Source organism: Haliotis asinina, chromosome 12 (assembly GCF_037392515.1).
Source record: "Haliotis asinina isolate JCU_RB_2024 chromosome 12, JCU_Hal_asi_v2, whole genome shotgun sequence".
Lineage (NCBI taxonomy): Eukaryota > Metazoa > Mollusca > Gastropoda > Lepetellida > Haliotidae > Haliotis > Haliotis asinina.
Window position 1 is genome coordinate 33,397,191 of NC_090291.1, and position 26,118 is coordinate 33,423,308.

Sequence of the window (26,118 nt, forward strand, 5' to 3'; positions counted from 1 at the left end):
CTTGTCTTATGAAGCTACCTTTAGCATTCGCCAGTCTATTTCAATATGGTCAAATTTATATATGGGGTTGAAATGTATAATGTAAGATTTCTGAAAATATGTATTGTTAAACAGCACGCAGTTCAAGCCTGTGTTAAAATAATATTGTTCTCATGACCATGCTGATTGCATACTGCTTACAAACAGAATAATGTTAGACTGTCAAATAAGATTTAATTTATTAATGTCATGGCCTAAGGTTCTTGAATTAAAGTTCATGAGAAAATTCTCGCCTTTTGGACAAAAAGCGCATCTGTTAGTTTTCCAATACTTATGATGGACAATTACCAGTTGCTCAAACTGAAGGGTGAATGTGTTTTTAATTTACATATTAGTAATGAATTATTGGAGTTACCACAATTGTTTTCAGGGAATAAAATTATCATCTGTTGTGAAACTAGTTTGAATCTACTCCAGTGACACTATGGCTGGTTTGTTGTTGAGATTCACAAAACCATATAGGAAAATAAATCAATTATTGACATGGGTGTTTTCCTTGTCATATGATATATTTTTCACAAAAACATCTAAGGTTACGAGCAGTCGATAGTATATACTTTATCATGGGCATAGAATGAGTGAGTGAGTTTTACGTCGCACTCAGCAATATTCCAGCTATATGGTGGTGGTTGGTCTGTAAACAAACAATCCAGTGATCAATAGCACGAGCATCAATCTATGCAATAGGGAACCACGCGATCCCGATCCCATGTAAATTGAAAGGAGCCCTAGAGAGTTGGGAGATTCAGAACCTGGGGAGATCTAGTCTTGCTTCATTTAGGGACTTAGCATTGCAGAGAGGACTGGGCGAAGGGGTAAATAATACAGTTTAAGGACTGTGAGACAGACTACATTGCACCCAACTTTCCAATACATCACGGCGCCTTCAAAAGACGCTGTAAGTAATACAAGTTACAGTAACAGGATTCCAAATGTCACCGATGATATACACAACTATACACAAGGTAGAACTAATCCTTCATCTTGTTATACTGATTTTCTGCCTTATTAAATTAAGATGAAGAAGACAAAATCATACTAGGTTTTTATTTAAAATAGATGGTTTAAGGTTACCTTGAAGTCAATTACATATAATTAGTTGTCAGGATGTTAACTTGCCATTAAATCCCTGGCAATGTGTGGTGGAAAGCCTAATGGTTGAAGTCTTTGCTCATCTCACTGAGGCCTGGGTTCGATTTCCCAGGTATGCTAAACATTGGATTACTGTTAAAACCCAACTCACTCAAACGCAGGCAAACTACTACTGTTTGAAACACCACGCAAATTTCAACTATTTAGATGTCATCCAAGTTGATCCCTGATTGAAAAGCGAGAGTGTTGAGGTTACAGTTGGTTGAATGAGTAAAACACTGGTAACCCCAAAAAATTAAATGATAATAAAGGTTTATGGAAAATCACAAGTACGGTTGTCTAAGAAAAACTTTGTAAAGTTCAGCTTTGTGGTTTAGATGGTTTTACGACAAATATGTACCTGGAATTTAACTCTACCTATAAGACCGTCTGGTATCTCATAAGGTTGGGGACCATCCTTGCCCGATGTATTATTAATTGTAATAATATAATAATACTTAACTAACATTAAAAATTGTAATAATAATCTATCCTTCGAAGAGGTAGGTCTCAGTTAGCTAAGGACCCCTGTCTGTTAGTTTTTATCTTCTCAGAAATTATTATTTAAGCTATATATTTTTTTAACTTAGACACTAGTGCAGGGTACAGAGTAAATGAACACTTTTATTTTTTAGCTCTGAGGGTGTGACAATTAAGTGTAGAAACATATTGCTCAAAACAATTTAAGAAGCACCTATTAAAAGGAAGTGTACTGCAAAACTCGGCAAAATGACAAAATATCTCATCACATGATTACAATTTCAAATCCTTAAATCTCTTTATAATTACATAAATAGATAAAAGGTAAAAGTAAATGGGCACTTTGTCCACACACTGATGAATCAATTAGAAATGACCAACCCAGGAGTGAAGTCAAGAGTCTTACTGCAAAGTTAAACTTTGCACCGGGACAAATGAGTGGGTGAGTGGGTGGGTGGGTGGATGGATGATGCATGATGGACCAACCAACCAACTAATCGATCAATCAATCAAATAAATCAATCAAATAAATAAATAAATAAATAAATAAATAAATAAATAAATAAATAAATAAATAAATAAATAAATAAATAAACCAATCAATCAATCAATCAATCAATCAATCCTGATCGCATAAATGAAAGCTTATATTATATCGACAGTTGAAATAACAGATCTAACCACCAATCAGCGAAAAACAACACAAGTCCCACAATGCACCTGTGTTGTCATGGGAGACAAGGGGGCCTATATGCCTCTGGTGCTATTGGCCATACCACTGATATTATTCATCACAAACAAAGTGCATCAATTATACAGGACAAGTTTATTCAAAGTTTACAGTCTGAACACATCGGAGTCTTCATCGGCCACTGAAGCAGCATTCTTGAGATGCAGCTGTTGCAGCCATCTTGGCCTCAAATTAGAGAGATCCTCACAGACTAGCTCCAATGCCCCTCAGCTAAAAAAAGAAAAAATACAGTGATGATTATCACAGTGACTAAATGCTTCTTGAAAGGAAATCAGGGACGCGCACAGGAAACGTAACACTAGACGCTGTTGTCATAAGAATTTTTCTGCAAAAATTCTGTGCAATTTTTAAGTATCGTTCATCTATACAGTGTCATATCAGCGCCCACCCATAGTTGAAAAAGTTCACAGATGAATTTAATACCTTCTCAAAAAGGTTTATTTATAAAAAAAAAAGTATATCCTAAAATGAAAAAAAGATATATGCCAAGCTAAGGGGTTAAGTTACAAGCATTTGTAAAATTTGACAAATCATTTGTGAGCTGACCTGAAATGACACTCCCAGATGTCAAAATCTCGTATCTATGGCATTGTGCGGCCACCAAGAAGCTCAACCACGTTCTGCGAAAATTTATGTCCACGGAGCAAAGTATACCAGAGCGAAGATCACATTTCAACCATTTGTGAAATTTCAGAAAGCATATGGTCTACCGCAGATGACTACGTTAATGGTCGTGGAGGCAAAACACAGTTGCAGCAGAGCAATATGGCTGTAATACCGCGCTCATAAATGTCATCCGTCAGAGACAAGCAAAATGTCATGGATAGATAGTGGGAAATAAGGGGACACCATAGCATTCAGCCTTCACCTTCTATCAGGCATAAACTGCTAATTGACATACGACTGAGAAAATTGTTTCAAATTCCCTATTTAATCAAATAGCATGCAAACATTTCTCCTGTCATGATAAGATTAGAGATATGGAAAATTAATAGGTTTCCAGGTTTGCGGGAACAAGACTTATGTGTGCGTCTATAATATTAGGGAAAGCGGACAAAGAAATTTATGACTTTTGGAAAATATTTCTTTATGAGGCTGTGCATGTTTCTTCATGGCTGATTAGAGGTTATAGGAGGTTCGGGAATGGCATTCGTAAGTTGCTTGTTACACGTCTCAGATAGGTGGCCCTCAATGACACGCACAGATGGCTCACATCCACCAAGGAGCAGGCATCCAACTCCAAATTGGCTCCAAGGCTACATGATGGAGCCATTGAGGAGTGAGTGAGTTGAGACTGATGTCAGTTTGAAAATTATGTCAGCATGTCAATCCACTGAATACCCATCGTGACAGAGGTTTTTTAGTTTTACAGTTTTGTTTTAGTTACAAAAATTGTCAAACACATATTGGTCTACAAACACGGGATGGAAATACATGTATAATCTATGATAGGGAATGACGGGATCCTGGAACACAAAGGGAGGTAATTCTATGCTGTGCCACCAAGTCTCACAGTTGTGGTTATTGTTGGATCAACCATGGTCGTGGCTGACTTACACCCTTTAGGTGCTGGTGACTTGTTGAATGCTTCATGAGGGATTCTGCATCAGAATAGGCCCCAGCATGGCATCCTTGTCACACTGAAGGCTGATATGATTCCCCACAAGGATGGAATGTGTGAAGCCAGGAAGTGACAACATTCCTGGCTGTGTTATGTGTTCACAGGTTAGGCATTAGGATGGTGTCTCAAAATGTGAACAGTAGGTACCATTCAACATTCTTAAGTTAGGCATTTGGGAACCCCATCTCTTCCTCTGAATCAGTGGCTACTGACACCTCCATTGAGACAATCCACACTCCTTAGCTGTATCAACTTCTTTTATTAGGACTGTATTTCCAATTCCAGTTCTGAATAAGCATAATTCAAAATTCCATTCATAGAACTATACTCACTCACTCTCCCACTGTGATATTGCTGGAATGTTGCTAAAATCGACACAAACTATACTCACTCACTCTCCCACTGTGATATTGCTGGAATGTTGCTAAAATCAGCACAAACTATACTCACTCACTGTCCCACTGTGATATTGCTGGAATGTTGCTAAAATCAGCACAAACTATACTCACTCACTCTCCCACTGTGATATTGCTGGAATGTTGCTAAAATCAGCACAAACTATACTCACTCACTCTCCCACTGTGATATTGCTGGAATGTTGCTAAAATCAGCACAAACTATACTCACTCACTCTCCCACTGTGATATTGCTGGAATGTTGCTAAAATCAGCACAAACTATACTCACTCACTCTCCCACTGTGATATTGCTGGAATGTTGCTAAAATCAGCACAAACTATTCTCCCTCACTCACTAACTAACTCACTTTTCAGATACATCTTAGTTTAAATGGCAGTTATTTCTGATGCAGACTGTATTTCAGAAACACAATTCCTAAGTAATGTGCAGAATAAGTCCAGCTCCTCTACATGTTGTCTGTTTCCACACATACTTGTGATTGGTGCTGTATATATAAAAGCTGAGTTGGAATGTCATAACTGTGCATGTGTGTAATGTAAATAACACACATGGCCCTGTCAAGCTTCGGTATGTGGCATAAGCTGTCTGTTTATATCATGTCTATACACACATGGCCTATTTATGAATGTATATAGCAATGTCACTCTGTCGAGATCAGCTGAGTAAGCAATTTATATATATTATCTTAGACAGTGGTATGTGGCATTGAAGTAGGTTTGATAGACACTAATAACCTCAAGTGGGCTTCGTGCAAGTTATGCCCTATGCTGAAAAAGAACCGGCTTGAAATTGAAAAAAATGGAGTTGTCAGATATGATGAATTACAAATGTCACAAATTAATTACAAAAGAAATTTATAACGTTTAACTTAAAGGTTACACCATAGCCGAGATTATTTTCAAATGAGGGCTTGCATTGCCTCTTGTATTAATGACTGGGGGTTTAATCATATGCTTACAATAAATAGTTATACGACATCCTTGATAGCAAAAGCATATTCTGCCAAATAAGCTGCAGATAAAGAACGTCTGATTATGTTTCACTTAATGCATGGTTTGCTGAGGAGATATTTCGCCAGATAAGGTCTATAAACTTTTCAAACTGACGGCTGCCATTAGCCCCTCAACAGTTTTTTGTTTTAAAATAATGGATAGTTGATATGGGGTAAAAACAAATGCTGATAAATACCTGAAAAAATATATAACAATTCCTGGAAAAAATGAACAAATGTGAAACAAAGCATAAGCTCACCTGGTAAAATGATTAATCTGTGGGGGCAATATGATGGAAATCTGTTTGTGTAATCGGAGGTTTTTCAAAATGGCTGTATTGCAGCCATATTGTATTTCAGATCAGTATCTTCTTTACTGAAAATAATGTTGTTTGTGACACATAACTGAACAAGGCTGAGGAACATGAAGGAAAAGTTTTTATCAATAACATAGTGCATGAATAAGGTTTATAACAGAATAACAGATATAGAAACCAGTATGCATGAAGTGTGTAACAGATATATAACACAATCCTCGTGTGTGAAATGTGTAACAGATTTATAACAGTTCTGATATAGGAAGTATGTAACAGATTTATAGCAGTTGTTATATGAAATGTGTAACAGATTTACAACAGTTCTGTTAAATGAAATGTGTAACAGATTTATAATAGTCCTGTTATAAGAAGTGTGTAACAGATAAATAACACAGTCCTGTTAAATGAAGTGTGTAACAGATTTATAATGGTGATGTTATATGAAGTGTGTAACAGATACATATATAACACATTCCTTATGTATGACGTATGTAATAGATTTTTATTGGATCATCTGCTTTTACAAATCTGATCTGTATAGGAACACTTGAATTTTGCACTCATGTTTTGGAAATTGAAGCAACATACATTCTTTATGATATCACTGAAATCTGCATTGCAAAGAACCAATATTTCAGCCCATGACCTCAGTATCATTGTCCCTCCCAAATCTTCCCGATACATCCCCAACACAACAAAACAGGAGCTACCCGGGTCAAAGAGGTACAGATAACCTCACAACATTTATGATACATGAGTTGATATCTCTCCTAAACAACACCAAATGCAGGATTCCAAGAATATAGGATAGCTCCACATACAAGGAAACAGAGAATTGCCTTACAAGAAAAAAACAAAACATAGCTAGTTTTCTGTCACAGATGAACTTTTTCCACTCAACATCAGCTATATTTTTGTTCTAAGTGGAGACACTGTTTTCAGTAGTCATAACAGAGTTACATATCTGGTACATGACCTTCAACAAGGGGACATTACCCAATGTATTGACCTGTGGCTTTTGCTATATATATTTTGTATTAGAGTCAGAAAAACCTAACACGTCATTGACGAGTACAAATATTTTCTGCAGTAAGGGATTAATTATAGGAGCTATTTTGTTTGATAATTCATATTCACTGGATGGATTTGTTAAAAAAATCATGAATTTGTCCATAATTATTAAGCAAAAGAAATCTCCTTGGATGATTATAAAATAATGTTGTTTGAAATATATATTTTTTCATTTTCAGACACTAAACAATTGATTGGAATTTCACAACACAAGTGAAGATTCTGCCACAAATACTAGAATTGCATGGGCATTCTTGGGTGTACTTGTTTCAGGGTCTGCAAGACAGACTACCATGGGAATACGATACTGTTAAAATAAACAATTTCAAACCTGATAAGACACTGTCTACTGTCAAATTATGAATCATGACTGGTACTTTGAATACAATCTACAGCCAGGGACCCCATGTGGATAAGGACTGTAACTCTGCAAGGATCTTGTATCACTGGCTGTGTCCAATCAGGGCCAGGGCAATGGTTTGAATCATACAAAACACCATATACTTAGAAGCTTTTCAGTGTGAATGAGTATGTATTTGGCAATACTACAGCAATATCATAGCTGGGGGACACCAGAAATGAACTGACACATTTTACCTATGAGGGGAACTGAACCCGGGCCTTCAGTGTGATGAGTGAACACTTTAACCACAAGGCTACCACACTGCCACTAGAGGCTTTTTAAGTGATTGAAAGTGCTATCAAGTGATCTGGATTTGCTAAAGGCAAACATATTACAACATGACAGCTTTAACTTTTTAGTGATTCAAGAAACAACAGAATTATTCAATGAAAATCAGAAGTCACAAAATGCATAGGCTTTTTTCAGAAAATGTATTCATGTTTGATGTTCCTCTGAACCTGTACAAATTCTCCAGGTCATGTCTTTCACCAAAAGATCATAACTGAATGCCACCTTTTGAAATATTCCATGAATATCATCGCAGGGGACACCAGGGGCTTCACACATTGTACCCAAATGGGAAATCAAACCCAGGTCCTCAGCATGACAAGTGGGCTCTTTAACCATGAAGGCCTTCTTAGTGAGGACATATATGCCATTCCACTGTAATACTACCATGAATTAGGACCACAGACGGAACTGTGTTGGGGACAAATGACACACTGCCCAGGGCAGACATTTTATTCCTTTCTTTCTTTTAAACAAAATTCAAGCTATCTGACAGCAGCCTGTAAATAACAAGTCAGGATCTAGCTGGACAATGATTGATATCATGAGCAAAGTTCACAACAATATGGTACACAGTGACCCAGTGATTCCTGAGGGAGCGATGAATTAATTCCAACCCAGAATCCCTGCTCTGGTTACTGTTATTAAGATTATTAAGACCTATATGCTAAAAATGATACTGATATTCAAATTGCTAAATTTGTCAAACTGTATTGTCTTCACCAAAAGGTTTGATAGTCTACCTAAATACATTGTAATTATGAAATTATTATTATGCATTATGTTACAGGTGTCTGTTACGGATAGATTTTCCATACATTCAGTGCTAAATATACTGCCATGTTTATGATTGTGTTTTGTAGGGAAAGGTTTTTACGTGTTTTTTGCCTGTTCATGAATCTTAATTAATGAAAACAAAAAATATTGCTTAAACCTCAGATGATAATCAGATCACTCTGTAGCAATAAGTGTAGACAAGATATGATGCTCTCTCTTTCTCAAACCCTCTTCAACCACCACCATCACTCCCAGATCTTCATTTCTGCCCCTCCCTCCCCCTCCCTCCCCCTCCCCATCCTGAACAGGTGTCCTCTGTTTCAGCTGCCAGAGAGAATATAGACAGCATACCATTGCTTCATATTTTCTACATAAACATATTAATCTGGGCCGATGGGAAGAATAACAGGCCTAACTGATGAAACAAGATGGGTGGTGGGAAGGGGATGGGAGATTCCTAAATATGCCGGACCACCTCTGGGAGAAGGATATCTCCAAGGGAATATTTCCTGGATAATTGAAAGAGAGGATTTGTTTTGATTTGGAGAAAGCCTGTTACTGTAGCTGGTACCTGTCAAATGCCTGTTTCATCATAACAATCTTCTCAGCTTCATCTCAGCCACTTTCAAGCTCACTAACATCTCAAAATGAAGCAGCTAAAAGATGTAAAAATTCAGTCACCACAACCAAATGCTTCTCACAAATAAACAACTGGATATGATTACACTTAAAAAATGGAAAAAACAGATATGACCAGACAAAACAAATATTTCAAATGTTATGCTTTTTTTGTCTTTAATGTACAAGGACATGGTTCCAGAAATTGTACAAGGACGGGGAAATATAACTGTTTTTACATGCTTGTGAAATAACACTGCTGTCATAACACAAGTGTCAAGGTATTATACATGTGTGTTCGACAGTGTATGTGTATTGAAGAACTGATTCAACATTGTATGTATAAAACTGATCCAATATTATGCATAAGTTTTTTCCCATTCATATATATCAAATATGTGTGTGTGTCTGTGTGTCTGTCTGTGTGTCTGTGTGTGTCTCTGTCTGTCTGTGTATGTCTTTCTGTGTGTGTCTGTGTGTGTATCTGTGTCTGTGTCTCTCTGAAAAAAAATCAACTCAGTAAATATGTTGCACGATAAATTCATCATGACATAAAAGAGATTCAACATATATATGTTCCAGAAAACCATCAACATGGTGAATATTTTGCTGGAAAAATCCTACATTGCAGGGTAAATTCATCATTGTACATACACTGCAGGAATATTCAGGGTAAATTCAACGATGTATATACACAGTAGGAAAACGCAGGATAAATTCAACATTGTATACACATTGTAGGAAAATGCAGAATAAATTAAACATTTGTATATTCAGTGCGGGAAACTATCAACATGGTAAATATGTTGCAAGGAAGATTCAACATTGTGGTGAAACAGATTCATTCAACAAATGTTTCATTCAGTATTGTACATGTGCCAGCAGTATTCTACCAGTTATAAATGTAACGGAAGGCTGAATATACATTTCATGCCTCCACATACATCCTAAGTCTTAGTGCCAAGGACGACTTGAAAACAATGATGACAAGTCTAGAAGTTGCAATTTGACTTCAGCAATAGCCTATGATAACAGCTTGGTAACAATGTTGACATTACTTGATAGTATAAATAATGTCAAGATTCATCAGCGAAGCTGTATATGGTGAGTGAATCATTTTGACTCATTTTATGAATTCTTTATGAACTCACATATTTCAAATGGAAAGGAAAACATTCAGACAATGAGCCGAAGAGATAACAATTCTGAAAGAGTTATTGCACAAACACCAGGTGTTGACAATACAATGCGACACATGTCTGATCATCCATCATTAACTGAATAGCTTTTTGTCATTCATAAGTAGATTGATTTTTCTAAAACATATCAATTATATAATTACCATATCTGTATATTAGATATTTGTTCAAGATAGCAGGTTTTCCATAGTTTTCAAAATTTCTTTATAATGTTATCATTTATTTACATACATGTTGTGTGTTTGTTTTGTTAGCTATTTTAGTGATGCCTGATATGTTAATACTTGTATTGTATTTCATAGGTTGAGTATAACATCGTCATAGGTGTAGACATTGTATAGAAATGGTGGGTGTTCATATAGGGAGGTATGGGAGTGCAAATGAATATGTGCTTGTTAACTTCACAAACTTCAGCAACCAATGTTTGCGACTAACAGGATTGGTTTCCACAGACTAACAGACTTGGACGACACACATCATCATATCCCAGTTGTGTAGATCAATGCTCATGCTGTTGATCACTGGATTGTCTGGTATACACTTGATTCATTACACACTGCCACAATATCGCTGGAATATTGCTGAGTGTCCCATTAAACAACAAACCAACCAATCAATCCAATCTGATAAAAAGCTATCTTTGTTATCTACAGAAAACATTATTTTTTAGCTGAATATACTTTAACGTAGGCTTTAGCTTAATTTCTTCACTTTGATTCTCATCTAGAAAAAATACTTTCATGTATTTTACCTTAACTGGGAAAGTATGCAAATCAAAATACATCAGAAAACATAAGAGTTAATCTGTCAAGTCAAGCCCTTCATATTATATGGTATATCTGTCATGGTTAGCTACAGTAATCGTTAATTAGCACTGAATAAATGAAATCAATATCATATTTTAAGATTTCATAGACAGGACCAAAACATTCATAAAAAAGATTCAAATATTGAAGAAATGCAGTTTGTGTTTTCCTTTCACAAAACACACTGAAATATACTCAATTATTATATTTTTAGGATCATGGATATATTTTTGTAATAAGACCAAGCACACATTTTCATAAAAGTTATAAACAAACAGTGAAAAACATCAATGTTCCCAAATAGTTCATTAGGGAACCACTAAAAAATAAGAGTGAGTGAGTGAGTGAGTTTGGTTTTACGCCGCTTTTAGCAATACTCCAGCGATATCACGGTGGGGGACACCAGAAAATGGGCCTCAAACATTGTACCCATGTGGGGAATCGAACCCGTGTCTTCAGCGTGACGAGCGAATGCTTTAACAACTAGGCTATCCCACCGCCCCTAAAAAATTAGAGAAAAGTCACACCACATCACTCCATCTTACTAAGTATGAATGTAACCTTTTCTAAAGAGTGTACTCAAACAAAAGAATAAAAAGTGGAAAAAATGTATACTAAACAAAAAAAGAAATACAACTCTGTTTTTGAGAAGTTTTTATATAGGAGACACAAATATGAATGCTTACTTTTATGAAATTTCATTTTTTTTAAATTTGTGTTTCTTTTGCTGTTTGGTATATATGTTTCTCAGTTAACTGTCAATCATATCATTGTTATTCTTAAAGAAAACACTTCACAAAATGATTTATACATCATTATGATTAATATGCATCAAAAAGGAGGGGGGTAAAATTGCACCCCTGCACACACCACACCCTTTTGCATCCCATTATGAACATCCCCATTTCATTACAATAAATGTTCCCCTTATGTTAAATATATAAAACATCCATTTGATAAGATTACTATATGGCATTTACTTTATTTCCACCAAAGGGATCTCTAATCTCCACCTTCCATACTACCAAGCACCTCTGCACACCTTCATATGTCCCGCAAACACGTCTGATTAGATTAATCTGTGTAATGTGTTGATGGACGAACGTGAACTAGCAGCAATATTATGGATGCAAAGATTCTAGGGTGGTGAGTTTACTGCTTCTGTTATGATAAGCATAAGTTTCTCTGGTATGGCAGCAGGGAGGGCCTTGTCAGATTCTAATAGCCCATTACACACGTGTCAACACTTGCATATACACACACGATGGGGTACCCTGCTACCATAGTCTCCCAAATTTTGCCCCAGAGGCACATATGTGCTGTGAGCATTGCTGTTGATATTTTTCGTGCATTGATTTGAGACGAGAAAGAGATCCTATGGCTCATGAACAATTTTTTTGCAAAGACATGCAACTATAATTTACTATCCTACAGAAACTGACATAAATAGTCTCTTAAGTTGACTATGCTAAGGAGTCAGGCTATGCTCAACTCAAGAATCTGGCTATGCTCTTGAGTCTGGCTATGCTCAAGAATCTTTTTATGCTCAGGAGCCTGGCTATACTTAGGAGTCTGGCAGTGGTCCGGTGTCTGGCTATGCTCAGGAGTTTGCCTGTGCACAAGATCCTGGCTTTGCTCAGTCTGGCTATGCTCAGCAGTCTGGCTATGTTCCGGAATCTGACTTTGATCAGGAGGTTTGCTATACTCAGGACTTAGCTATGCTCAGGAGTCTGGCAGTGCTCTGGTGTCTGGCTATGCTCATGAGTCAGGCAGTTGTCCGGGGTCTGGCTACGTTCAGGAGTAAGGCTGTGAGGCAAGAGTGTGAATGTGTTCAGGAATCTGGCTATGCTCCTCTATGTCTTAGTCTGAAAAACTGGTTTCACTCACCTGTTCACTAAAAAGTGCTTCGAGCCTAGATATGAACGGTCACTATGATGAGACCATGTATTATTTCCCAAACTAAAATCTGTTCTGTACCAAACTCACGCCTTCATTCTAACCATGTAATTCTTCCCCTTAACAATTTCAGGAAAACAGATGTCTGTGGTCGACCGTAAATATGTCATCATTAGTGAAATTTCGATAGACTTACATGTTAATAAACTGTTGCAAGAATAATGTTCGTAAATTGAGTAGAAGTCATTTTATTTTGATATTTTGCAAACATCTTGGAAATCATCCTCAGCTACATGTACATAATTTTCTTTCATTGTTCCATGGACTAGTTATTGAATGAAACCTGATTTTGAACCACATATAAGTACAACTTTTAATCTATCCCATAGATAGCCATGTTAAACCTGATTGGTACGTCACATATATGTTGTTTAAATAGTTGCAGTTTTCTTAATAGTCATCTGGCTGAAATGATTTCCCAGCTGGCAGATAAGTATTGAAAGCAATTCAACCGAATTAATGAAAATTATTCTTGTAAGAGTTAAGTAACATGCAAGTCTATAAAATTCATTAATAATGACTCACTATGGCCAACTACTGTATATGACCTATATATATTCTGTAACATCTGCCACACAAATTCAGTCATTTGTAATCAAATGCAATAATCCCTCCACTTAATGTTTCCCAAGACAAGGCTGAAGACAAAGGGATTTTAAAATATCTAGCAAACACCTAACAAGAGATTTCTCTCAACACTAGTTCAGCACTCACATCTTGTCAGGTTGACACTAGACAAATATAGTCTTTGAAATATTTTTTTGCACAAAACAGTACTTTAAAAACATTATTCTTTCCTGTTGGCTGGACCAGATTTTATATGCTAGGTTTGGGATTTATAAAAGACATAATATTTTTAAATTCTATAGTGATGGTGTTGAAATTGTTTAATGTTGAAGGTAACAGACATTTCACAAAATAAGCCGAATTTGAACTAGATCCTGTAACTCTCAGGGAACACAACTCTTCACATGAAATTTTAAGACTCTTTGACTTCCCTGTATCCTCCAAATATAAAAAATGCATAATAAACTATATATACTGGCATCATTTGTCATTCCACTAGAATATTGCAGAGTGTTGCATTGAGTAAGTTTAGTTTATTTCACCTATATGGCAGCAGTCTGTAAATAACCGAGTCTGGACCAGACAATGCAGTGATCAACAGCATGAGTCTCGATCTGCACACCTGGGAACCGATAACATGTGTCAGCCACGTCAGCGAGTCTGACCACCCAATCCTGTTAGTCACCTCTCACAACAAGCATGGGTTACTAAAGGCCAATATCCTAACCAGGACCTTCACCGGTACTGTTGCACTGAACAGCAATCATTAATTCATCCTATTGAATCTACCTTATTGTGTGACTACCATTTAAATACACCTGAATTTTCACACCTGACTTGTTGGCACCATTACGGTTCCTGTTTCTCTCTGCTGGTGGCCATCCCATACTAACCAGGAAGTGCCTGACACGCGCCATATCATTATAATCCCCAACATTGAAGGAGGTGCATTCAAATGTGATTAGCACCACAGTCTGACAAACCCATGACATAACAAATCCCCCATCAGCAAATGGCAGTGTTGATAAGTATGACGGCACCAAGGGAGGTAGAGAAATTGGCCAAAATTGCTAACAGCAAGCCGAAATTGGAGGAATTTCTCCTAAGTAATTTGTGAACCGTATTTGTGTAACTGTAGCTAGGTTGGTTTAGTAATGCGATAATGTTTGGAAGATATGACATGGAACCCCTCTCCCAGCTGCACCGCAAGGCTCTCTAGGTTACAAACATCCTCCCTCGTACATTCAGATCTGACACAACCTGTCTTCTTGCTTATTATATCTTTCCCATGGTTTAAATACTTTCCATTTAGGTTTCACTCTGTCTAATACATTCCGACATTTCTCGCTTCCCCCTCCATACCAACACCCCCCTCCACAGTTCCACACCTATACTCCATTCATGTATTGATGTCAGCAATCATATCTCAAGCTTCTGTCCAACGTCTCTTTGGTTCCTAATTGGCACTGCTGGATGAGAGGAATGCAAAATTGCTCCCATAACATAGAAATCTTTGGGTCAGGTTTTATGCTTTAGACGAGTGGGTGGCCATGTCATCTAAAGTGCTACTATTTGCTTACAGAGTTAAGTCCCTTGGGTATGCCAGGAAGCAATGATCATGGCTTCACTGATTATGTTTCTAGGTTTGTCAGCATTATGATAGGGGTTTCACCTAGTGCAGACAGATGCATAGTAACAAAGAAACACCTTTAAAATGAAAAGAAGCCCCAGGCAGTTGGGAGATTCAGAGCCTGGAGAAATCTGGACTTGCTTCATTTGGGGCTTTAGTAATGCAGGTGAGGGTAGGCTGAAGGGAAAATAATATTGTTTAGGGACTGTGAGACAGACTAGGGCTGGGTGGAAGTGAAACTATTGAGTTCAGGACTGTGAGACAGACTAAGACCAAACAAAGACTGCTGGTTTGACCCTATCCTATCTATTACCTCTGATGATGGCTGGGTGTAAGGAAATCGGTGGACCCAAGTTTCCTTACAATAGACCTGGAACATTGCCATGAATCGTTCTTTGAATCATCCTCTCCATGTCGTACTAATATACAACTTTAACAATGCATGTTGGGCACTGTTCCTTTGGTCTATCCACAGCCATTAACAATTCATTAACAAGACACATTAACCTAATCCCTTCATCGGTGGGTGATCTAGTGCATTATCAGCTAACTACTTCCTTAGATCTTAATAAAGATAACTTTTACTGGTTATTTTTTTTAATTTCAGTATCTCTTTCCCATCCTGTTCAATACTAAATTATACACCCTGATAACTAAACTCGGTAACCCCAGGTTACATTTCCCCAGTCAGTGTATCCCCAACTAGACTTGCAGATGTCTCCAGGGTTAAAAATTAATAGTTTAAATGTTAATTTCTAAAAGAATAATAAATTACAGACTTTGGTCCTTACTTAGTGTTCTGTCTGCTTATCTAGACTTGATAGGATAGAATTACTATACATCTATGGCTCAGCATTCAGTACAGACTTGGAGCAAGGCTAATACCCAAACTGCATATCCCAAAACATTACATCTCCAAACAGCACATTCAAAAATGTCTTGCCATAACAAATAGCAGTAAATATCTGCTTTTGTCAAGACATAGTACTCATATTGGTCTCTTACTTCCTGTCATCCCCTACCCTCACCCTTAACCCCACCCCAATGCATCTCTGTCTCCAGACTATGATATATTGATATATTAGTAAGAAGTCTCTTTACTATCCCCCAACAATACCAACTAAACTTAAATTAAGATCAGAAAATAACTGCCCATCTCCTTAATTCTACCCTTCTGAAATTCATTAATACATCCTTAACTCCTTCTGTCAGCCTGAAATGGTTATCCCTTAAGATAAAAAACTACTCCTCATTCCTCTACCACTCAATTCTCCCCACCACACACAAACATCATCATCCCTTTACTATATATTATCAACACCCTAATTGGTCCCTCCCCATCTCTTCAATGTAGGTATAAGTATCTGTGTGGAACCCCACCCCTCCCTCCCTGATCCCCACCCTAAGAGCTTCTGTCAATAATACCCCAGCTGGGCTGTCAATCAACATTGACAACTACTGGTCACGCCTACTTTGCTTGAAATTCTATAATATTGATAAAACTATTTTTTACCTAATTAAAAAATATAGCTTCCACAGAAAAAGCTATATATTTTTTTTAATATATTTTTTATAAAGTAAGAAGAATCAAATGGGCTTCAATAGAAAAGGGGAAAATAGATGACTTTGCCAGGAGGTTGTACGAAAGTTTATTATAACTTTCAAAGTACCTAACTATGTATACAGAATGCTCTACATCCCCTTATCCCATCCCCGCATATGTATAATACTGTTTATCTTTTTTCTTACAGAAACATGTTTGTTATTACTTTAAAAACTTACAAGTTCGTCTCATATTTGCCCTCTATTAACTGATATTCAATATGGTTGTACAACAAAATGATAAAATAAATATTTTCAAAATAGATATACTTTCTGCAATTAGAATTTCAAGTTATTTTCTTTTCTTTAAAAACTGCCCTTAACAAACCACACCTCCATCAAGTGCCAATATGGTTTGTTATTTTGATACCATTTTCCATGAAACATATCTTCTATCTGACGAGTTAAAAAAATAACTAACAGTAAATAAAAATGAGATTTTGCAACTGTGCTTTGAAATATGTCAACAGAGAACCTAGAAGTGATGTAGATCCTATGCACCTGCCATTTTGGTGGGAGAGACATAATTGTTTCAATATTTGGACAGTCTTACTTATGTGTTTACCTTGTATTTGTGACATCACTTGTCATCAAGTTGAAACTCAGAGGATTTAGATTCAGAGGCGAGTACATCCTTGTTCTTGTGAGAGATGACAGAAATATACAGACAGGAAACCAAAGTTTGTTACCAAACCTAAAAACACATACCCAGTGTTATAAAATATTTGTAGGTTAAAGGTTATGTTGGAAACTATGCAATCTAATTTACTTAAATAATTATTAAACTAATTTCATTGTCAGGACATTTAACACTTTGAAAATACATACATGTACATAACAATCAGATTTTAATGACTGAATGATAATTTATGTACAGTATAAATCTGTAAGCTATATACATTTAGTCTTAAATGGAGATTCACATTTTTCAATTGTGGGTTAATGTTGAAATTTTATCAAGTAAAATATTAAGTTTAGCTACAATAATTTTAAATGAAAATTTACATTGTTAAAATTTTGGGTAAATATTGGAATTTTATCAAGTAAAATTTAAGGTTTCGCTATGATGTATGGATGTTTCATTTTAAATGCTTTAAGAAGTTACGGAGTTCTTGATTTTATCACAGACTGATGATACAAAGTCATTCATCACTGACTGAGCAGACTCTGTGAGTTTGAAAGAAAGCATTACAACATATGTAACCTGGTCTAAAAAATGTGAATTTTCTTCTTAATTATGGAAAATCAATAAATGGCATAGACATTATTGTTCTTTAAAGCCGAAAAGTTAATTAAATTAAGACATCTTTGAAAACATGTGTCCACTGAAAAACGAACAGGCGACTAAAACATAAGCAGTAGAATGCTTAAATCAACGGAAAACTAAGCAGGAACGGGAAAAAGTATTCCAAGTTTCATCGAAACTGTCACACACATACTTCGTGTAACACCATGTTTTTCTTGACAATTCATTCACACATGGGTTTCAAGACCAAATTAACTGGAGAATTGTGACTTTCAAAATTTCCATTTTTTTTATGAGAATACACAGGTTGTGTTATTTCCGTGAAAAAATATCACGACTGATAAATTGAATTTTTGACAAAAAACCACCATGACAATATGCTGTTGTTTTCTTTTGGGAGAAAGGCATCTTTAAGCAAGATGAAGACTGTAAAGCCTCTGTTTTGGCCTTCTTTGCGTACATCAATGTTTGTGGGATACATTATTGATGTGATTGGCCTAGCTATCACCAACACCCTTTCACAGATTCCAAATCTCTTACTGAGGCTGTCACCTCCTTTCTCCCCAACAAAAAAATATGACAAAAGTTGATAACGTTTTTGGTCAAAAATGTCAGTTTCCATGTGTGAACCCTTCTGTATTTGGCACTTGGGGAGATGAAGCACATGACACAGCATCAGAAAATGAAACGTTAGTTCTGTGCCGGGAATTGATCAGGGGTGCCCGTCAATCGGAAATGTCCATGTTTGTATGGAAGGCCGCCTTCGCCAGAGTCTGCATCTGACCGAAGCACAGCTAAGTAATTTTCTAGACACAATAATCTTGGTAATAACCTGCCCTCGGCCAAACCCTCACAAAGAACGGGATCGGTGCTTAATATTACATAACTCAAGGGTGTTATCTTCACTGTAAGGAGAAAAGAAAATTATATCGTTTGCTCAGAATGGCAAAATAATACCCCATGGCCTCGAGGGACATCTTGATGAAGAAACAATGCAAATTTGAATCGGAAAAGCGTGAAAAGAAAATCCATCCCATCTCCTGGAGCTGATAAGCTAAAAGAAATGACGTGCGGGAGAAAGAGGCAGGATATTGTCGCGCACAACTTATGTTTATTGCATTACCATCGTAAGTTGTTTTACTTCTATCAGCCCACGAAATGAGCCTGGAGGGGCGTCGACCCACCATTACCCAAAGGCTGAAATATGATTAATCTCAGCTCATAGATTGGGGGGTCCACACTTGCAGCATAGCCCGACAGAGATACACTCAATTACTCTCACATAAAACAGCAACGACAACGTTTGTCATACCCTCTAGAAATTAGTAAGGTAATTACTAAGCTTAACCTTTGACCCCTGGCTCTCACAAAGGTCAACAAAAAGCCCTAACCTATTTTGAGCTTTGGAAGTAAAACGGAAAAAGTGAATTTAGTTAATGAAATGGGAGTTTGGGCAATCGGGATAAAGGAGATTTAAACAGGAATGACACATGACACAAACCCGAGGTGAATTTGTAATTGTGGATTATTATATTGGTCATATCCCAGTAACACATTTTCATTGTTTAATTTGTTAGTTTGCATTACAAATGGCAGACGCTCATCAGGGCTCAGAGACTGAGGGCTCACTGTGAACACACTGAAGCTCTTACACATGGAAATTTACGGGTAATTATGCAAACGTGTTTTGATTTTTTTAAATCAGCTCCAAACAATGACCATTTTAGCCAGTTAAGAAACCAAGCTTAAACAATTAATGCTATACTGTTTCCTAAATAGGAGGATTTTGTTTAACATGAATCAGGACCTGTTTAACCTTCTTCAAAGGTATCAAGAGTTACATGTATTGTATGGAAAGAATACATTATTCAATCTAGTGTTGTTTGAAGAGGAGGTATTTCATAAATTCATCTGTTTGACTGTACCAATGCTTGATGGACCTGAGAGGATGGGGACAACAAAAGAAAGTTATTGAGAAAATTCTCTGTGGTATTGTGCAGAAAAAATAGGGAGGGAGAACATGGGGGTGTATTGACTCAATGGCCAGCCCTAGGGTATATCATTTGTGGAATGCTATTATGGTTTTCTGGGTGGATATATATGCTGTAAGGTGCTGGGGGTGCATGGCTGAGGGTGTGAATTGTTGGGGGTGGGAAGTGGGAATGGTGGATGGTCTAAAGGTTGGGCTCTAAGTTGGAAGGGGGAGGTTGGGATCTGGGCTGATAGGCAGTTTGTGAGTTGGGTGTGAGATAGGTGTTTTTGTATGATGTTGGAGACTTGATTGTCAAACGCTTGGTGTGTCTGGGGTCGGGGAAGGTGTGGAGGGGAAAATGTGTTGAGTGGGGTGTGGTGCTGGGAGTGGTAAGTGGGAGTGCATGTTGATTGTGATTGATGTGTCAGGGGTGGGATTATGGTAAAAGGGGTGAAGGGGCTTGATTGTGGAGAGTGGATAAAGGTTTATTTGTTTGTTTATTTGCTAGTTTGTTTGTTTAATGCCACCCCCAGCAATATTACAGCTGTATGGCTGCAGTCTGTAAATCATGCAGGGTGGCTGGTTCTTGAGGTGGTTGTGTTTAGGAGATATGGGAGAAGGGCTGGGTTATGGAGGTTGGGTATTATAGGATGCAAGGTGGCTGATTGTTGGGATTGGGGTGCTAGGGGTGGGTATAAGGTGAAGGGGTGGGGTTGTGAAGGTTGAGTAAATGCTACAGGGTGGCTGGTTATTGGGGTTTGGGTGCTTGGGGTGGGTTTAAGGGATAAGGGTGAAGGGGTGGGGTTGTGAAGGTTGAGTAAATGATGCAGGGTGGCTGGTTATTGGGGTTTGGGTGCTTGGGGTGGGTTTAAGGGTGAAGGGTGGGGTTGTAAAGGTTGAGTATAGGATGCAAGGTGGCTGAGACTGGGGTGCTTAGGGTGGGTTTTGGGGATAAAGATGAAGGGTGGGGTTGTGTAGGTTGGGTATAGGATGCAGGGTGGCTGGTTGTTGGAACTGGGGTACTAGGAGTGGATTTAGGGGATAAGGGTAAAGAGGTGGGTTCTGGAGGTTGGGTATATATATGATGCTGAGTCGCTGGTTGAGACTGACGTGCTGAGGTGGGCTTAGGGGACAAGGTTGAAGATGTGGCGGTTGGGTATAGGGTGCTGGGTGGCTGTATTTTTTGGACTCTAGTACCAGTGGTGGGTTTAGGGGTTTGGTTGTGAAGAGCAGGGAGAGAGGTGAGGGATGTCGGGGGAGTGAAGAAGTTGTCTGAGGAGAAAGTGTCACATATGTGTGAAGTACATTAGATGATGTTTAGCTGGAGATGAAGGTTTCTTTATGATAGGCATAAAGACAGTGAGAATATCCTGCCTCCATTGCATACCAATTAATGGTTGGTGCAAGTGAAACATTTTGTAGGAATGCACAGAAATTAAAAACCTGACATTCGACATCTATGATCTAGCTTCAGACAGACTTATGAATTGAAGCTTTGTAATAATCATTTCCTTTTCTGTGAAAAGAGCCACTTGACTCAACACCACCATACATACTGATTACTTAAGAAAGCTCCCTTGCCATCATATTTTAATATCATACATAAGAAAGGTGATCCTTTCTCATAAACTCTTGAGTGTAATTATAAGCCAATCATATTAATACTGTCTAGCATTTCATTAATCAAACAGCCATCACTCTAGACTGAGCGGCAATAATATATCATAATTTCTAACTTGTGAAGGCCATTTTGAGACTTGATGTCTATGAAGGCAACAAGTCACCAACAGAAAATCTAATAAGAATCAAATGCCAGGTTCAATATCAGCAGGGATTCCTTTCAAATATCATAATATCTGCAAGACATTTCCAATGTGCAGATACAATATTCCAGAAATAGCTCCTTTGAGAGTAAAGGAATTGCACAGCAAATTTGCAATCATAGATCAAATGCCTTGAATATTAAAATGGAATTGGAAATGTAAATGACTAACTTCAACAATCGGTGGATGATTGTGTGTCAGTAAATGGGATAACCTGTTAACTTCTGAATCAGTCAACTTTCAGTGAGATAGCCACAAAAAGGCTTGATGGTAAGAGCCAGATAGTTAATTATGAGTATTCAAGTAGCCTAGAGGTAGCCTAGAGGTTAGTGTGCTCACTCATCATGACAAAGACCGGGGTTCAATTCCTCATGTGGGTACAATGTCTGAAGCCCATTTCTGGTGTCCCCCACTGTGATTTTGCTGGAATATTGCATGAAACCCAATTCATTCATTACGGTCATATGACAGCTGCCTCAAAATAATGAAGTCTGTATCAGGCAAATCAGTGATTGATATCATGAACAACAACATTACAAAGTCTCACTAACCTTTGGCAACCTATGCCTCTCATGAGAGAAAATTAACAGGATCGGGTGGTCAGGCTTGATAACATAGTTGACACAAGCCATTGTGCCCTAAAGGCATAGATCTAGTTCACAGATCTATGTGCACTTGATGATCACTGGATTGTCTGGTTGGAAAACTGCTGAGTGCAGTGTTACACAGGTAAGAAACATGCCTTACCAAAATGACCTTTTAAATTGCATCTTATGCCAAGTTATAATGAACAGATGGAATTAATTCTAACCTGGGTATTGAAATTTGCTACTCGCAGTCAGGTAATAATTAAGGAGAAAGTGCATTTCCTTGGTGTCTATCAGTGTTTTATTCAGACAGATGATGCATATAGTTGATTATATCTGCAGATCAGTGACAAAAGCAATAATATTTCCAACCACACATCCCCACCATACAACATGGGATGAAACAGAATGTCTGTAAATATTACATTATGTCATATATATAACAATCATTTTTCATAACACCATTGGAATCTGGTGAGACTGGTTATTCTCCAGCCTTGAGATCTTATATTTACACATACATCTTACAATAGATGATGTCAAAGTTGGGGAAATTTTGGGGACAAACAGGATATTTTACGATAATGTTTATATTAATTAAGTATACAGTCAAGTCTCTGTTTATCTGACAATCCAACGCATTTGTTGGTAACAAATTGAATAAACATACTTTAGTCGTACTTGTTTAGTCCAATATCCTCATTAATTTGACAATTTGATGTGCAACAGACAATGTCACATTAACAAGACTTGACTGTACTTTATCATCACACATATTGTAAACATTTGATTACAACCACTTTCCCATGAGTCAAATCTTGTCACATGATGGACAATATAATTTCAGACTCATGGGTAAACCAGTCCAAACAATCATTTCATTTCTCATAAATTACGATAAAACATTTCCATTTCCTTTCTTGTTATTTCAGATAGTGAGAATATCTGGGGGCCTAGTTCAACTGAAGTGTGGGACGATGACAAACATAATAGAAGATATAATGAGGTAATATATCAAAATATCTGATATGAAATCGTCATGGAGCTAAACCTTCACTGGGAAACACCAAAGAGGGATTGACAAAAGAGAGTCTCTATTTCAAAATGTAAATGCTTTTGTGAAATGTCGTATAAAAAATAATACTGAATTACAAGATACCACGGTCAAACAAATGAATCTGCACTAAATCTTCAGGTCTCCAAAAACATAATATCCTCAAGATAATAAATAACTGTGACATAAGTAAATGAAATAGGACATAGTAGATCCCCCGATCTTAACACCTGCCTGGACTCACTTTAACACCTTATCGTCATACACCTATTCATTTGAGTAGAAAAACTCAAGAGAGAGAAATAAAATTAATTTATAACATTAATAGCCAATTCAGTACATTATAGTAGGGCATCGAAATGTTTCAATTTATGCATTTACAACTTGGTCCATCATAAATCATGCCATTGTGATGTCTATGAATTCTTTTTTAAGCTTCCTTTATATGTCATTTCAAATGTTATTGAAGGCAGCGTTTATTCTTCTACCTATTCCTGGTTCAAGATTTCTCAAAATGCCAAACTTGATTACAGAGTGTTAAAGATGCTATCAGCATGCTGCTAATTATATCATGGTACAAAAAAGAATCCCATAGAGCTGGGTCTAGTTAGGGACTGCATGGGCATTCCATCTCTCAGAATAATGGCTTTCCTGCAATAGTGTGACATTGAAACCCATCAGCATGGCTTGTTTTGCCCATATTCTGTTCTTTCCGCCACACACAGACAACAAATTGCTGTTCCTCCTATACCTCCTTAACCAGCTCCTTTCAGTGTTGTCCCATCATCAGAGAACTCACTCTGGTTTGTGTGTACCAGATTTGAACCTTGCTTCCACTATACCAAAAGTCTGAATCATCTGATCAATGGCTGTGGTTTCATTGGAGAGATAGATATGCTTGTAATGCATCATTTTGGGTGTTACTTTGATAAATTTGATAAATCAAACTGTATAAACACAATGCTGGCATGTAGGGATAAAACAGGTGTGTCACACATACACAGACACAACACACATTTAGACATGACACACATTTAGACATGATACAAATTTAGACATGAGACATGTATACAGGTGTGTCATACACACTTAGACATGACTCATATTTAGACATGTCACACATGTGTGGGTGTGACAGACATTTATACATGAGACATATATACATATATGTCGTACATTTAGACACACATGTACAGCTATGTCATACATTTATACATGTCGCACATTTAGACAAGACACATATTCAGACAAGACACACATGTACAGCTATGTCATACATTTATACATGTCACACATTTAGACATGTTATACATTTAGACATGGCACACATTTAGATATGACACATACACAGGTATGTCATACATTCAGACATGTCATACATTCAGACATGACACACATTTAGACATGTCATACATTTAGACATGACACACATTTAGACATTAGACATGCACATGTATGTCATACATCAAGACATGTCATACATTCATACATGACACACATTTAGACATGACACACATATAGGTATGTCATACATTTAGACATGACACACATTTAGACATGGCACACATTTAGACATGATACACATTTATACATGACACACCTTTAGACATGCAACATGTACAGGCATGACACATACTGATATATCAGACACCCTCATTCTAACTTATCTCACTCTCTCTCACTCACACACACATGCACACACACACACACAGAGGTGACATGCGTACAGATACATCTCACACATTCAGATATTGCACACACACATACATAAACAGATGCCATACACTGAGATCTGTTATACAAATTCAGACATAACACACAGAGATGCCACACATACTGACACAGCACAATCATTTAGACATTAGAAAGAGAGACACAGAGAGAGATATATAGATATATCACACACCCAGATGTGTCCCACACACACAGATGACACATGTACAGGTATCTCATACACCCAGATGTGTCCCACACACACAGATGACACATGTACAGATATCTCATACACCCAGATGTGTCCCACACACACAGATGACATGTGTACAGATATCTCATACACCCAGATGTGTCCCACACACACAGATGACACATGTACAGGTATCTCATACACCCAGATGTGTCCCTCACACACAGATGACACATGTACAAAAATCTTGCACACCTAGATGACACACATACAGATATGTCACACATCCAGATGTGTCCCACATATCACATACAGATGACACACATACAGATATGTCACACACACACGTTCACACAAACACACACACACATATGACACACATGCAGACACATCACGCAAATTTAGACATCACAGGGAAAGAGGGAGAGACACTGGTGCCACACATACAGATACATCATTCATCCAGATGTGTCAGACACATTCAGGCATTACACACAGACACAGATGACATACACACAAACCTATCTTGAAGGTAACACAACAACCAGTTTAGGCCAATCCCTCCATTAGTACAACGCACCTCCCTTTCAGCCAGACAAGGGTTAACGTCGTCCCTTAGATGGGACAGCTCACCCAGAGACAATCAAGTATCCTTATTATGAAATATTTCAGCCTGCTTATAAAGATCAAGGGAATGTTTCCAAGTTATGAATTCAAGCAGTTACTGTGCAAACACTGATATGAACTGCAAGTGTGAACTTCAGCTTGTCATAAGTCACCCCATGGGGTCCCAGTCGACTATTCTCCACATCAGACTTCCTACAACCAGTGATTGATATGTTTACAATTTTCGTTTCAAATCAG

The 26,118-nt window shown here is 37.4% G+C and overlaps 1 protein-coding gene across 1 annotated transcript in view; it reads right to left on the minus strand.

Moving 5' to 3' along the window:
• Window positions 1-2,457: 2,457 nt before the first annotated feature.
• The window catches only part of LOC137257986 (zinc finger protein 64-like), a 189,613-nt gene continuing 165,952 nt past the window's right edge, over window positions 2,458-26,118 (minus strand). The window contains exon 10 of the mRNA XM_067795510.1: window positions 2,458-2,611. The gene's annotated coding sequence lies outside the window, so the exon portion shown is untranslated. The remainder of the gene's footprint in view (window positions 2,612-26,118) is intronic.